General features: G+C 47.9%; 1 protein-coding gene and 1 long non-coding RNA gene across 2 annotated transcripts in view; one reads left to right on the top strand and one right to left on the bottom strand.

Moving 5' to 3' along the window:
• The first annotated feature begins 1,874 nt into the window (after positions 1 to 1,874).
• LOC146757860 (uncharacterized) lies at positions 1,875 to 13,673 on the top strand. Its single transcript, XR_014935812.1, has 2 exons — positions 1,875 to 5,039; positions 5,823 to 13,673. It is a non-coding gene; the product is annotated as an uncharacterized LOC146757860 (long non-coding RNA).
• The window catches only part of CTCFL (CCCTC-binding factor like), a 25,742-nt gene continuing 16,599 nt past the window's right edge, over positions 4,536 to 13,678 (bottom strand). Inside the window, exons 9-13 of the mRNA XM_085519776.1 lie at positions 8,605 to 13,639; positions 7,451 to 8,151; positions 7,276 to 7,370; positions 6,726 to 6,800; positions 4,536 to 6,610 (exon numbers count right to left, since the gene is read on the bottom strand). The gene's annotated coding sequence lies outside the window, so the exon portion shown is untranslated. The remainder of the gene's footprint in view (positions 6,611 to 6,725; positions 6,801 to 7,275; positions 7,371 to 7,450; positions 8,152 to 8,604; positions 13,640 to 13,678) is intronic.

The following is a 13,678-nucleotide window of genomic DNA, read 5'->3' as shown; positions in this document are numbered from 1 at the left end:
TGAAACACAAGGTGAAATACTCTGGCAAAGAAAGCATTAAATGTTTTATATACAAACATACATATATGAAATCCATTACAGCCATCTCAGTTGTATTCGTGCTGCTGATAGCGACGGTGGGGACCTTCCTGCAGACAGCAGCACCCACCTTTAGCTGCTGTCATATAATTCCTTCAGTGTGGCTTGAGACAACATGATAAGTGAGACATCACTGAGCAGCCCGGTGCTGCTGGTGTTATTGGCACTGTGGGGAGCACTCCAGGGTCAGCAATAGAGGAAAGGAATGATATGGACCAAGCTGTAGTGCTACAAAATGCACCCTTAGGATCAGCTGCTCTCAAGCACTCAGTTCCCATTTAGGAACCGAAATGAAGCTGGCAGGATTTCAGAAGTTCTCAGCATCTATCAGCTCCTACTGAGAACATGCTGAGCTCTTCTTAAAATTGTTGGAGAAAAACAATTCAAAGATAAGAGCCAGCTTGTGGTTTACAATTAAAATCATTGTATGGGTCTTCCCGGCAGTTTGGCAGGAGCAAGAATAGCTGCTTTCACAGGAGATATTCTGTATGGATTTGTGTGAGTGCATGCAGGCAGGTCTGTGAGCAGACACCCACTGTCAGTGCTGCACACACCCTAAGGAGAAGGTTCCACTTTGTGCTACAATTATACCTTGTAAAGCACCCAGCAAGAGGGGATCTGCTCCTGATCATAACTGGAGACCAGGAGAAGCAGGATGAGCACATCCTGCAGACTGAGAGGGCTCTCAGATCTCACCACTGTGGGATTTTCCTACATGAGAGCTTTGTGCCTCAGTCAGAGCTGCTGCGTTTCTGGGCCTACACATTTTGTGTGTGGGTCCAAATGGGTCCAAATCACATCAAGGTGGGGACAAATGGACGGATCCCAGAGGAGCTGTTTTCCTTTTGAAGGCAGATGAAACACCACACAGCCAGGCAGCACAAACCTTACACACTCAGGCTGCGCTAATTTACTTCCCAACATCTAGAAACGAAAGCAGAACGGCAGCAAAATGCACAGTGCTGTTTTCCATTCTGACCAAAGCACACATGAATTTAACGTGTCACCCCTCAAACAGAACAGGTCTGCACAATTCATTACAGCCATCTATCACAGCTCATTCTTTACAGCTGTACCAGAAATGCTGAGTCAAGGCCTGAAGCAGGAGCACCTGGGGGGAAGGCAGGGCAGCTCAGGTGTAAGCAATGTGTCTGATTGACCAGAAGGGCTGGAGCCAGGATCCACCCCTTCCAGCCCTCATTTAAGGGTTGGCAGTGGGGATATGGGTATCTCTCTTTGCAGGTTCCTGCATATCTGAGGTCTTCTGAAGGTAAGTGGGTTTTCTTTTTTTGTTTCTGCATCCATAGATGTTGTATTTGGGCTTGTTTCAATTTGCTGCTGCCTCGGATTGTGCCACTCTGCTATCATTGCTGTACTTTCCATCATGTTATGGCATTACAACAGCCAATTAACTTTATAGGCAATAATTTGCCCTGCAGGCACCACCCATACAGGGGGATACTCTGCTCCCAGGAGGAAGGCTGCATTCTCTGCCTCTTCAGAGCAGATAACAGTAATGGGCTGCAGGAATGGGGAAACAATTGCTTGCCATGCTTTGGCCAAGGAGCAGTGCTGTCCTTTCTCTCCTGTATTTGCTTTTTATAGGACATGACAGTCTGAGAAAACTGATTTAGCCAAGGAGTGGAGAAATCTCTATGCTAATGAGCAATGTGTATTCAATTCAAGTGCTGTTTCCCAGAGAGCAGAGAAGACACAGAGCTGCACAATCATTGCTGCGGTATGGAGGGTCAAACATCCTTCTCACAGCTGAGCTGAGTGAGCCCAGGTAGGATGGGAGGAGACGAAGAGATAACAAAACCTGGGGCAGGGAAAGGGGGAATGGTGCCTGCTGTGGCTCCCAGGCCAGAGGGCTGTGGGTGTTCCTGCCTGCAGGAGCTGGTAGCTCATGTGTTGTGTTACTCTTGGAGTTTGGACGTGGCCTTTGAGTCCTCCTCTCAGCTCCTTTTATTCCCTGCTAGGTTTACACAGCCTCTCCACTTCTAGTGTATATTTAGTCCAAAGAAAAACACCATTAAAATGCCGAGGAGGCTTTCAAGACAATTGTTTTATTATATTAAACCAACTTCAAGTCTAAACTCTGCTTCTGTGAAGTTACTGGATGGGATGCTTCAAACCTAAATTACTGACCAAATGTAGCCGTCACCAAAAAAAGATGGCAGCTTTCACAGCTCAACCGGAGCAGGTAAGGGTTTTAACAAGAGGGTGCTTCAGGGATCTGCACACAGCCCTTCTGCAACAGCTGCTGTCCCAAAGATGAGCATCCTTTGCTGCAGGAAGCACCTTTCAGCACCTTTCCCAGCCCTGGTGTTGCAGCTCTGAAACACCCAGTGCCTCTGTGCAGCTCTTTGGCACGTGCTTGCTCTGCTCCTGTTGGTGCTTCAGAGGAGGATAATTCTGAGCACTGCAGCCTGTGTGTCACCCGGTGAAACCCAAGAGCTGTATCCATTTTTAGCACCCGGCTGCTTGCCTGAAGTTATGTTGCATTATCTGACCAACACGTAAGGGAACAACATGAACTGCAGCTCCCCCTGCCACTTATTTACCTTCAGTTTAAACAGTGCCTCTGCAGCCTGCTGCGCTGCCTCCCGTGCACCCATTTACTCAGCACCTCTTGCAGGGCCGCTCTATTTTTACAAGTGTGCTGCTGGCTTTTATCTTCAGCTGCCTTCTTTATTTTTATTTTTTTAGCTCCTGTACTCTCTAAACTTATTTAAAACATGTTGGCAGATAAGAGCAGTGAGGGAAGATACAGCAAATGGATCATGGTTGGCATTGAGAATCGAGGAATTAAAGCGAGAGGTAACATCATAGGTTAAAAATGAACCATCGAGCTGAACAGCAGTAGTGCTTGTGCTCAGTAGGTGAGCTCTGAGGGATGAGGGAGCTCTGAGCCCGTGAGCACTGCATGCCAGTGGGTGCTGAGTGCACCAATTCATCACCCCTACATGCAAAGACACTTTAATGATGCCCAGACTTTCGAGCTTAGAGTCCTGTTCTCCTGAGGCTTTTTAAAACAGATTTGGTGACTCTCTTTGCCAGGTTTGTTTCAGTTCTATCTGTATCAAATCTTCAGTTGCAGTATATTGGTTGTATTTTGGTTTCTGTCTTTCTCATGCTATCCATAACCTTCAATTTTTTCCCCTCTCTGAATCTCATCTGAAAACTTAGAGGAAATCACAGGCTCATGGTCTTGTGTACACATTATGGCTTCCTAGTGTCTGTCTCTGTGTATGGGGGAAATGCTCCCTCAGATGGAGCAGGAGTTGAGGCTTTGTTTGCCTGACACTCAGGTGCCCACTGTGCCCCATGGGGCTGCCCTGTGCTCCCTTGGTGTCCCTGCATTAGTCCCACAGCCGCCTCTGGTACACTGTGCACGTCTGGGGCTGAGCTCAGCTCCATTTCACATTCAGGCAGTCTCAGAGCTGGCTGGAATGAGGGCTTGCTAAAGCTCCCATCAGATGCTGACGGGCCTTTTTGTGCCAGGAAAACGGATGTGTGTGACAACAGCAAAAGTGCCTGGAAGCATCCCAAAGGCTGAGCGAAACGAGGGGATTTTGAGTGGCACCGAACAAAAGGAGCAGTGATTTAATCGCCACAGATGGGGAGGGGGGAGCAGTGTCAGGAAAAGCAGGAGGCTGAGATTAGGGAGGCAATAAAATGGAAATGGGCAAGAGGTGGAGCAAACCGTGCTGCGATAAGGGGAGGTGGATTTCAGCCGTGGCAGATGGAGGGGAGCTGGCAGCCAAAGAGGGAACAAAAGAAAAACCAACAGGTAATAAATCTGTAAAAATCTCAATCAACAACTTGAAATACCATTTCCAAACTGTTTTCTCCAGGGAGCTGTGATTACAGCAGATGGGTGTGCAGGGCTGTGTGCTCTCTTTGGATGCACACGAGGGCCTCCAGCCAGGTGAGCAGGGCCTGAGCTCCTGTAGGCAGCACGGTTCTCCTGGTGTAAGAGTGGTCATTGAACAGCAAAAGGAGGAAGAAACTGCTTCTTTCTTGGCTGACCATTTGACTCAGCCTGAGTCAGCAGCATGAAGGTGACACGCTGTGTTTCCTCAAGCCCCATAGCAGTGCACTGCACCAGGTATCTCAGTTGTGCCCATTGGTTGTGTGTTTGTCCTACCCCTCCCTGCCTCTGTTTCATCTATTAGATGAAACATCAGTTGTTTCAGGTGTTATATTTTTGGAGAATGGAAAGCATCTGGGTACTGCAAGGACAAGAAGGGAAATGAATAGGTGAAGTACACGGGTTGCTCTGAGGTGGCAATTTCCCATCCAAGTGGTCCCACTGCTGCTGAGCTGAGCTCACTGAGCCCCACTTCCTGGCTGCCCCTTCCTTATCCCCTCATGGGTCTTTCTTCCTCTCTCTGCCTCCTCAGCCTATGCAACATCTCCTGAGCCCAAAAGAACGAGGTTGTACCATAGGAGGCTATAGATAATTGTATAAAGTTTTTATTTATGCTTTGAAGGCTTCCATTAGCTTTCCTTCCTCATTCCCTACAGGCAGGGCAAGAAGATGCTTGGGATAGTGATCCTTACTTGTGGCCTATAAGAATCATAGACCAGAAATGAAGTTTAATAGCACATACTCATTAAAGTCCAAGTGTAATGGAAAGTGGGGAAAAAGACACAGCCTTTCTCCAGCACATGACCAGGAGAGCTGTGAGCAGTGAGGGCACAGGGCAGCAGGGAGCTGAGGCTGGAGCTCTTTGTCCAGGAGCTTTCTAAGAAGCCCCTGGGACTCCTTGCCATGGGCATGTCATTGGGAATAAGAAGCATTTCAGCAGTGCTGAGATGACTGCACAATCAGGGGCAGCCCGTCTGCTTTTTTTAAGAACATTTTTTTTTTCCCCTTAGGGAAGCACTGCGGTCAGCCAGAAGTTCCTGGACAGGCAGTGGGAGTGAAGTGCATGAAATCCAACACTCCATGTCAGGTACCGGGGTCAGGCTGAGGGTCCCTTCAGATCCAAAGCACATATATCCCTCCCAATCCCCCCCTAAATTAAACAGAATGAGATGGGAGGGCAAAGTCAGCCAAGTGAACACAAAGCACTGGAGTTTACATCTGATATCAGTGCGTGTGGACCCAGGGGCTGGCTCAGCTGCAGCACTGCCTGGCAGGACCCAGCAGTGGCAGCCTGGGGTGCCGGTCCTTGTCTGACCCCACTGTGTTTCACATGCTGTTCTCCCTCCTCTGGGCTGAGCCAGCTCATCTTGCTTGAAACTCTGACTGAAAACATCATCTAAAAACAGCTTCACATGCTGGTGCCCAGAGGGGAGGAGCAGAGCCCAGCGGGCACAGACAGAGCTTCAATAAACAGCAGAGCCGACGGGGAGGGGATGGGAAGGATCTCACACTGACAGCAGCAGCTCTGCTTGGTTGGGTTGGGATGCAGGAGGTGGATGTACAGCTCCCATGCACCCAGGGCTCCTTGCATGTGGCTTTGGTGAGATCACAGCTCCCCTGTGTCCAGGCTGGGACTTAGAGTTGGTAATGAATGCTCAAAGACTATTGTGGTTTTCTTATTATCAAGCTTTCCCATGGTTGAAAGAAGGCACCTATTTCCACTCCAGGTATTTTTGGTCAGGATGAAAAGCTCAATAGCACACTCTAAATGTCACACTTCCAGCTGGCTCCAGATAATTTTGGTTGAGAAGGTTTTGCATGGAATCCCAGCACATTTTCAGCCTGAACTGTAATTCACTTCTTTTGGCAGGAATTTGCTACTAATGGAGCCTATCTGCAGCATGGGAACCAGCAAGTGAGAGCTGAAATCAAGGCTGTCAGACTCACTTCGCTTACTGGTTACGAAATGGGACAAATCAGCCCCAGAGTCACACGGAAACATGAGCACGGTGGTGACACGGCCTTTCATGCACAGCGTCAGCACTAAAAACAGCATATAGATGGTTTGGGAAGTTATAAACACCGACCTCATGATTCTATTCTGAGCTGGTCCTATGACAAAAAGGGGGGGAAAAATAACCAAATGAAAACAGCAACAACAAAAATCCAACAGAAGATAAGAGCCCAAAGCAATGGGCAGCACTGCATGGGGCCCACCGTGCTGGCTGTGGGATGGGAGCTGGCAGCACTGACTGACACCGGCACAGCTGCAGCCCAATGGCTCCAGCAGCAAAGTGCTTCAGAGCTTCCCTTCCTCTTCTTAATTATCATGATTTTTTTTAAGCTAAACAGCCTTTGTCAGGTTACTCGTGTCATGTCCCTGTTTAGCCTCCCACATCCAAAGTTCAGATGGATATTCAGAATGGCTCTTCCTAATCTTCAGCATGTCAGACTTCATCGGTTGATCTCAAGTTTCCAGCTGTCTCCCAGGTATGGTGTGGGGCTGATCCTGCCCTGCAGGAGGGGCTCTGGGCAGCTGGTCCAGCTGGATGGGACGTAGGAGGGCAGCCCCAGCCACACCTGCCCCCAGCCCTCCTCCACCCCATGAATCCATGGATTATTAAGAAGTGTTAATCAGCAAACATGGGATTGAAGGTCCTGTGAGAGATGTGTAGCAAACTGGTTAGAAGCCAAAAAATTTCCATGAGATAATTTTCAGTGGAAAAAGATGGAGAAAGCCCTAATGTATCTTAAGTGCAATATAAATTCTTACCAGTGAGTGTTTTGATGTAGTTTTAACCTCTGAGTTAAGTGCCACAATTCAAAAGACATCTGCTAACTGATGATTCTGTAAAGCCAGAAGTGCATCACATACATTCAAATGAGCTCCAAAAAGGCACAGGCACATCTGCTTTCATGAATCAGATCAGAACAAAAACCATTTTCTGTTGCTGCTGGTTTTGCCAGCAGTGGAGAGAGCTTTAAGCTCAGAAAATCATATTTCCCTCTCCCAGGGCCATGCCACCATCTGACCAAAACCTCACTGAACTCAAGACTCTGTGCTATCTGCAGTCCTTCTGCAGCTGGGCTGGCTCTGCTCCAGTGCCTGGAATGGGATTCCAGAGCCATCCCCACTCTTATCACCCGTTGTGCCGATAATCAGCCTGCAACAAGCCTGACCTTCTGATTTGATTTGAACTTTGGCCAACAGGAAAACACTTGTTGTAGCATCGCAGCCAGGCACCCAGCTGCCAGCTTTGTACAGTGGGGTTAAATTAAGGCATGTTCCCTACCGTGAGCACAGGGGAAGAATGGGAACTCACCAGATGTTGTCATCAGGCTGAGCAAGATGTGAGTGCAGGTGGGGCCATCAGCTCCTGCCTCGTGCTCTGCAGAATGCATTTCAAAGAACAAGAAACTTTCCAAATCGGTGAGGAAAAAGCCCTTATTTGCTGTCCCCACAGTACTGAGAAACAGTTTTTCTTCAGTGGTTCCTACCTGGTGAAGTCACACAGCTCTCCTGATGGTCCCATGCTGTTGCTGTGCAGGGCAGTGGCTCTCGCCCTATTCAGATGTGGCAGCCCCGGCTGTGCTCACTGCCCAGCACGGTGATGCCCTCAGGTCGATGGGGAAGTGCACTCCCTGCTGGGGGTCTGCAGACCCATCCCTGGTCACTGCCGGCCCCGAGGGGCTCCGGGAGGAAAGCAGCCCGGTGCCGCTCTGCTGCTCCCTGCGGGCTGATTGCAGAACTGCTGTCACCCTGCACAACCACTCTAATCACTGAGCGAGTACCAGAAGCCTTGCGCATCCTGTAACTCTTGCTGTCTCTTTAGAAGGGATCTACAGAGCCCCAGCGGCCTGCAGCCACCATATGACACCCTTTCTTTCTTACCGACACCAGTAAAGAAAAGATGCTACAAGTTCAACACGTGGTGCCTTTGGGGGAGAGCAGTCACTACTTCAGTGTGGTGGCTGGAGTGCAGCAGCAGTGCCTTCAGCAGAGATGTGTCCTTGCCTTTAGGGCTGGGCTGCAGCATAGAGCTCTGCACGAGGAGCCCTGAAGTACCATCAGAAGGAGCAGAGTGTTCAGTGCTGACTCTTCAGGTGCAAAGGAAGGAAGGTTGGAGAGCTGGAACTCTGCCCTTCAGGGCTCATCAAAGAGCCACACATGATAATCCCACCTGCAGGGCCCTGAACACCTGGCACCAGGGAGAGAAAAGCACTGTTTGGTTTTAAAATGCAAGAACATAACAACTTTCTGTCATTTGGATCACGTCTCCATGTCCATTCAAGTTAGGAAAGTTAAATATAACCAGCACCTTATAAAGTATTAATTGAAGCAAGCATTGCACTGGGACCCATGAATCATTGTGCATGTGTTCAATACTTACAAGTGTAGCTGTGGTGAGGAGCTGGGCTCAGCCCCTAGCTATGGTGCATGAGGGCTGCTGGGTGATCTGCTGCTGCTGGCTTACACCAAACCATAAACCACAGACCTGTCATTGGGGTGGGGAGAGCTCCCAGGGCACAGAACAAGGCTCACAAATCAACAGCACAATTTGATGTTAATCCACAGCTCCTGTGTCAGCTGTAGGAGTTAATGTTACAAGCACAGTGTCTGGAACAGGCCCTAGGAAATGCTATTGTTTTACCTGGTTGGCTTCTCCAGTTTCTGTCTTCTTTGTGGCTGGGGCTGCAGTGCTGAGCATCTGACTCATCCATCCAGGCACAGAGCACCTCACGCATCCCTCCTTGCTGCTCTCAGCCACCGATTATCTCAGATCATCAGTGCTTTGGATGACCGAATAAACAGGATTATCCTCTCCCGGTGCCTGTTAAGTCAAAACTGGATGGTGATCCTATTAGTGGATTGCAATAGCATGAGGATATCCAAGCAGGAGATTATCTTTTTTACTTGCTCTGCGGAGCTGAAATCAGTACTGGGAAATTTAATCTCCATGAAGGGGACAGTAGAGCTCACAGAAAGAAACCCAGATTCACGACCATCCCCTCAATCAGCCGCCTAGCTCAAGAAAGGCATCTCTATTGACAAAGTCATACCCTTCTTTCATTGATATAGTACCGGATTTGGGGTGCCCATGAAAAACATCTTACATGCGTAGCCTCTTTCATCCAAACTGATCCCAGCAAGCCTTACAAGTGCCACATGCCAATGGCACGTGGGATTAGCAGCACTTACAGGAGCCTGTCTGTGCTCCCACTGAGGTTACAGAGCACGGCGGGGGCACTCGGTGCTGAGTCAGACATGAAATGGGCTGGAACGGGGCCAGGCTGCTGAGCTGAAGCCTTGCATTGTGCTGGAAGGGTTTGGGTCTGCGCCTTGTGCAGAACAACGGGGCAGGTTGCAGCAGGGCACAGAAGGATGATGTTTGAAACATCGCAGTAATACACCTTCACTTGTTTTTTTCCAGCACTCAAGGTTAAAAATATTGTGAGTAGTTACAGAGGAGGAAATATCCACATCTCAATTAAAATCTCCTTAAAGTAACACAGAATATCAGAGAAGCAAACCAGCCAGCTCCCAACACCGTATAATAAATGCATGCAGAAAAGTAAATTCCTTCAAAAGAAGCTTTGAAGAGTGTAATTAAGCATGAAAGTTACCATATATTAAATTATACATCTACTAAAAAAAGAGTCATTAGCCCAGCAAATGGGCTGTTAATGATTTCAGGTTTGCCTCAGGCTGCAAGCAAACCAACCTGCCATGAAGCAGTGGCTGGGCTGCTGCTGAGCCTGGCTGTTGCCACAGACCTTGCCCACTGCTTGGCAAGTGTGGAACAACCAAACTTACTATAAATCACACCAAAAGTGGCCTGGAGAAACAGCTGGAGTTTGTTTGAGACAGGTGAAATGCCAGCTCTGAGGTGCTGGGAGCCCCTCCATGCACCAGACCCTTGGTGTGCATCCAGCTGCATTGCCCCACTCCCACTGTGTTTCATGGCACTGAGAGTTAAAGTTTCCTTTCCCGTCTGCCTTTCTGATGGCAGCACTCAAGGCACAACCTCAGGTGACCTTTTGGACCCCATTTAAGACATCTAAGTAATTCTATGTCAGATAAGTCACATGTATGGTGCCCGGTCCTTCCTCCAAGTGCTGTTGTTTCTCATGGTTATTCCTACAAAAAGAACATGGCTCGATTTTGGCAGCACTTGCACAGACTTCAGGGTAAATATAGCTGTCGTTGACTTTCCCTGAGCCTCAGATACTTCTGAAAATAAGCTTTCTGGCACCCACTGAGGAACATGCTGAACATCTCCTTTAGTTACATGCCCCCAAATAAAAGGAACCCATAAAGTCCTTACCAGCAGCCATAAGAATTTGATTTGAGATCACATTTAACTCTCCTTACAAATATTCAGGCACAGTCCACCTCTCACTCCACCAACAGCATCCAGAATATCTTCAGTGTACTCAGCAGTGGCATCACAGAGTATAACTGGAAAGTAAGAATTAAATAAAAGAACTGAGTTACTTCTTTTTAACAGCCTCCCCTATGAGGGTCCACGTGTGCACTGGAGGCTGTTCCAAGGGCACTGGAGCTTCCACCACACTGACCCCAACCTCAGCTCACACAGCTCTCAGGTCTTCGTATTTAAAATATGCTTTCCAAATTTGTTTTGTTTGTACTACATTAAAAGAAAAAACAAAAACCAACCCACGACCCCTTTCCCACTAAAGCAAGTAGATTTTCCAGTGAACTCCAGCACTTAACCCTGCAGCATTTTACTATTTCTAGATTAGAGCATGAGTTTCACATTTTTTCCTGGACAAAAAATAAATATATAAGATATGCATGAATTTATAATGCCACCATGGTAAACACAAGAGGCATCCTGGAAAGGAAAACAACCCGAGCAACAATATTGGGCTCAAACTTTCCCAGCAGCTCAGGAGCAGCAGCCCACTTCTGCTAAGGCTGCGGACAGTTCTGTGCCCCTATAAGCAGCTGCCAGGGCCATCTATCAGGGCTGGGTGCTCTATTACGGACAGCCTGTGTTCCTTTCCCCCTCTGGCTCTCTGCAGTTCCAGGGATGCCCTCCTGAAGGGACCAACCCTGACACACTTTGTTTCACATCCTACCAGGCTGGCGTGGCCTTGGTGCGGCCTTCACCACTCACAAGTGAAGGCAACAGATGAGCATTGCTTCTTGCTGAAAGCATCCCAGTCTGCCCTGAGTGTCCCAGCAGGGCTTTATCACCACAGCTCGTCACGAGATGGGAGTCCTTTTCCATAAGACATCTCTTGATTAGGAAAAGAGCTGCCTTGGGAGCAGCTACTGCTATAAGTGGAAGAATAGCTCCCATTTTTAATTATCTGATTAAGTTTTCCACACTAAATCTAATTGAAGCAGCAAGGAGGGGACTGAATTTAAAGACAGACAAGGCATTTGCATCTGTTTTGCTGATTATAGTAGTTGCACATTTTACTTTAAACACCAATGGGCTGCAACGGCCATTCAAATGATATGGAAATTGGTACTTTATACTGAAATCTCCCTTAAGCAATAAAGGAAGGGATTAGCACATGGCTCTGCTTCTCCTTTTCTCTTCTTCTTTTCATTTTACTAAAGTACTGTGCCAGTGGAAATCTGATGGCTCATAAACAACACCTGTATCTGCTAAGTTTTATTATATCAAGCTGCAGAATATTTGAACCTTTTTCTGTAACTAACATGATACAGTTTTTAATTAAAATAACAGCCTATATCTGAAGCACTGAATTAATTAACTTCATTTTCACAGGGCCCATCTATCCCAGAAACGTAGGTACACAAGTGATAAAGGACAGTGACCAGCTTGGTGCCCGCACAGAGCCTGCCTCACCTGCACAAATCCAAGGAGCACAAATCAGGGTGTCAGTGCCACCCAGGACTCAACCCCTGCCCTCAACCCCCTTTGAAGAAGGGGGGTTTCAGAAGCACTGAACACAGTCACTGGGCTCACACATTCCACTGAGACACCTTCAGCTCTTCATAGAAGAATGCAGACAGGATTGAGCAAAGCAACTCCTTTCTCTCAATAAAATTTCAGTACGTGACCCACAGAATAGAGCATCATCAGTCCAGAACTGCACACATTACATAGGGACCCAAATTCTGCTCTTACCCACCTGCCTCTGCATCCCCACTGCCTTCAGCGGATTTTTTAATCACAGAAATAAAAGGGCAACATCACTTCTGAACATTTGCACTGTATCCATCATACTAAAGCCAACACAACAGGGCACACTACAGCACATTCATGCAAGAGATCTGATAACCGCGTTTGCACTTCTGGTTTTGTCAGCCACACATGAATATTTATGCACGTTTCCATGATGCGCCCCTGGTTTGCATAGGGCACAGGTTGTCAGCAGCTGAAAGCCATTAGCATCTGACAGCTGCTGAAAGAGCTTGTTTGGAACAAATAGGTGTCCTGTCCTGCAGAGCAGGCAGGTGATCGGGGCATCATTAGGGGCTGTGGCTCTGGCAGCTGTCGGGACAAGGAAGGCCCTCCCTGTGCTGCTCAGCCCGGCCTGGAGCTGGGAGATTTAATTATCACCACCACATAATGGGTGGTTTGTAGGAGGCTGAGACCTGACAGAAACAGATAGTGGGCAAACAGAGAACAGATCGCAGCCAATGGAGTAATTACAATCCAAATAAGAGCCCATGAGCCGAGAGCAGCAGATGTTGCTGTCTGTCAGCATCTCCCCATAAAATGCATGTTTGAATGGTGTTTGAGAAGAAGGTAAAAGAGCATTACTAGCAGAGCTACAGGATGCTGGTGGGGGATGCTCAGGGACAGTCCTCATGAGGGAAATCCTGGGGATCTCTTGGGAGCAGAGGTGGGGACATCCAGTGATGGGGACTGAGAGGGTTCAGGAAGGGGCACCCCCCCTGCAATGAATGCCTCCCCTCCCAGTGCAGCTGGAGCAGGAACAAGCTGAAAGCTTCTCTATGTAGGAAGAGAGAGATGATGAGCTCTGTGCCTCTCTGGTATTCTTGAAAACGGTGAGCTCCTACTTTTCTGCAAGCACATGCATGATACAGCTTTAATAGAGAAACCCTGAAGTTAACAAGAACAGCAAACATCTGTGCCCAAAACCATGGGTGAGGAAGCGCCCTCCATTTCTCAGTGCTCACAAAGTATTCACTGCTGCCTGCTTGTGCTGTGTTTTTAAAACACGGGTTGTTTAAAATATACACAATTAATATTAACAAAGACCTGTAGTTCTCAGGGCGAGTCGCTGGAACAAGCACTGCCTTCTGTCTGATGTGCAGTGACCTTTGGAAGTATTTTAAGGCACCGTCCTATAAGCAACGCTTCTTGCACCAATTGCTTCTGCCCGGATATAAACCAGCAGAAACCATGAGAGCGGCGTGGGATAGACCTGTGTTTTCTAAAACTGGGGGAAGAGAAAATTGCTGACATTTGGAAGATGGTTCAAGCTTCACAACTTTCTCATTTGTTTAATGATAACACGTACAGAAACTGCATACCACAAATAAGGATGCTGCAGCACACGGAGAGCCAGCAGGAGGCTTCACCATGAACCAAAGCCGTGGCAGAATTCAGAGGTGTAAGAAGAGGGATTTGTCCCTTTTCACTTACCAGGGCCACGTGAGGGAGCACTCAGTACAACACAGATGAACACAGCACTTTTTTTTTTAAGCCAAAGTTCCTGAAAGAAAAAATAAATAAATACAGAAATAAAACTGAA

This window comes from Coturnix japonica, chromosome 19, assembly GCF_054131305.1.
Source record: "Coturnix japonica strain WE chromosome 19, WE-NBRP24, whole genome shotgun sequence".
NCBI classification, from domain to species: Eukaryota; Metazoa; Chordata; class Aves; order Galliformes; family Phasianidae; genus Coturnix; species Coturnix japonica.
This window is presented reverse-complemented; position numbering and strand designations above follow the sequence as displayed.